Genomic DNA, 2,066 nt, shown 5'->3' on the forward strand with positions numbered 1-2,066 from the left:
GACGAAAAGAAGGAACTAAAGAGGGTTCAATGTCGTATCTGTAAAAAGAGACTTATCGTCTAATTCTAGAAAGTGGATATGTATTAAACTTATACAGTACCCTTTATGTACCTTCATTACCTAGAAACCTTATTTCCGCAAGTAAATTGGATATTTCTGGTTTTAGATGTATGAATGGATCTGGTTGTTTTGATTTATAAGAATGCTGATAATGTTGGTTCTGGTATTCTAATTGATGGTTTATATAAATTGAAACTGAATGACACTTATGCGAATTCCTTGTTGAATGTAGTAAATAATATTGGATGAAAACGTAGCATGTTGAATGAAAATTCTGCTTTCTTGTGGCATAAACGACTAGGTCATATATCCAAAGAAAGAATGATGAGATTAGTAAGTAATAAAATTTTGTCAAATTTGGACTTTAGTGATCTAGAATTATGTGTGGATTGTATTAAAGGTAAACAAACCAAACATAATAACATAATAAGAAAGGAGCCACTAGAAGCAGCCAGCTTCTTGAACTAATACACACTGATATTTGTGAATGTCCTTGAGACGTTTGTAAATGAAGTTGAGAGGCAATTAGAAACTGGTAATGCAAGATTCATTGAGAATGGTGAAGTCAGTGGGAGTACTAGAAGAGAAATAGTAGAAATAAAGGAAACAAGGGTAAATGTTACATTGCCTAGAATAGTTCCTCCATCTACTATTACTCCAAATGTTGTTCCAGCTGTTGTAGAACAGCATGATGATAATGAACAACATATAAATGAAGAAGTACTTCCTGAAGGAAATGACTTACATAATGCTGATATGCATGAACCACAACAAGTAGCATTAAGAAGACCTCAAAGAAATCGTAGGTCAGCTATTTCTAATGATTATGTGGTTTATATGCAAGAATCAGATTATGATATTGGAATCAATAAGGATCCAGTTTCGTTTTCACATGCTGTAGAAAGTAAAGAGTCAAAGGAATGGATTAATGCCATGAAAGAAGAACTGAAATCCATGCAACAGAATGAAGTTTGGGATCTCGTTGAGTTACCACATGGCTGTAAAAGAGTCGGAAGCAAATGGGTTTTTAAAACCAAACACGACTCTAGTGGTAATATCGAACGGTATAAAGCTAGACTTGTTGCTAAGGGTTACACTCAGAAAGATGGTGTTGATTACAAGGAGACATTTTCTCCTGTTTCGAAAAAGGACTCACTAAGAATAATAATGACATTAGTAGCTCATTATGATTTGGAGTTGCATCAAATGGATGTGAAAACAACTTTTCTGAATGGAGATCTTGATGAGGATGTTTATATGGATCAACCTGAGGGTTTTTCTGTAGAAAGTAAAGAACAATTGGTGTGTAAAGTTAAGAAGTCAATATATGGGCTTAAACAAGCATCCCGACAGTGGTATATTAAGTTCAATACCATTATTACATCTTTTGGTTTTAAGGAAAATACGGTTGATCACTGTATATACCGAAAGATCAGTGGGAGCAAGTTTATTTATCTAGTCCTTTATGTTGATGACGTCTTGCTTGCTGCAAATAATTTAAGTATATTGCATGAGACTAAGGAATTTCTCTCAACGAAAGATTACATGCTCATCCAATGAATCAGAAGTGATTGGATATAGCGATTCAGATTTTGCTGGATGCATCGATACTAGAAAATCGACTTTTGGTTACCTGTTTATGTTTGCTCAAGGTGCCATATCATGGAAAAGTGCGAAACAGACTATCGTTGCTTCATCCACTATGGAGGCAGAATTTGTGGCATGTTTTGAAGCCACAATTCGTGCATTATGGTTGCGGAACTTTATTTCAGGACTTGCGGTTGTCGACACCATTAGCAAGCCGCTGAAAATTTATTGTGATAACTCTGCAGCAGTATTTTTCTCAAAGAACGACAAGTACTCTAAAGGTGCCAAACATATAGAACTGAAGTATCTTGTTGTGAAAGATGAGGTTCAGAAACAAAGAATGTCAATCATGCACATCAGGACAGAACTTATGATTACAGACCCTTTGACGAAAGGGTTACAACCAAGACAATTTAAGG

Source organism: Pinus tabuliformis, chromosome 6 (assembly GCF_031772625.1).
Source record: "Pinus tabuliformis cultivar Carrire ecotype Pingquan chromosome 6, CPIR1, whole genome shotgun sequence".
NCBI classification, from domain to species: domain Eukaryota; kingdom Viridiplantae; phylum Streptophyta; class Pinopsida; order Pinales; family Pinaceae; genus Pinus; species Pinus tabuliformis.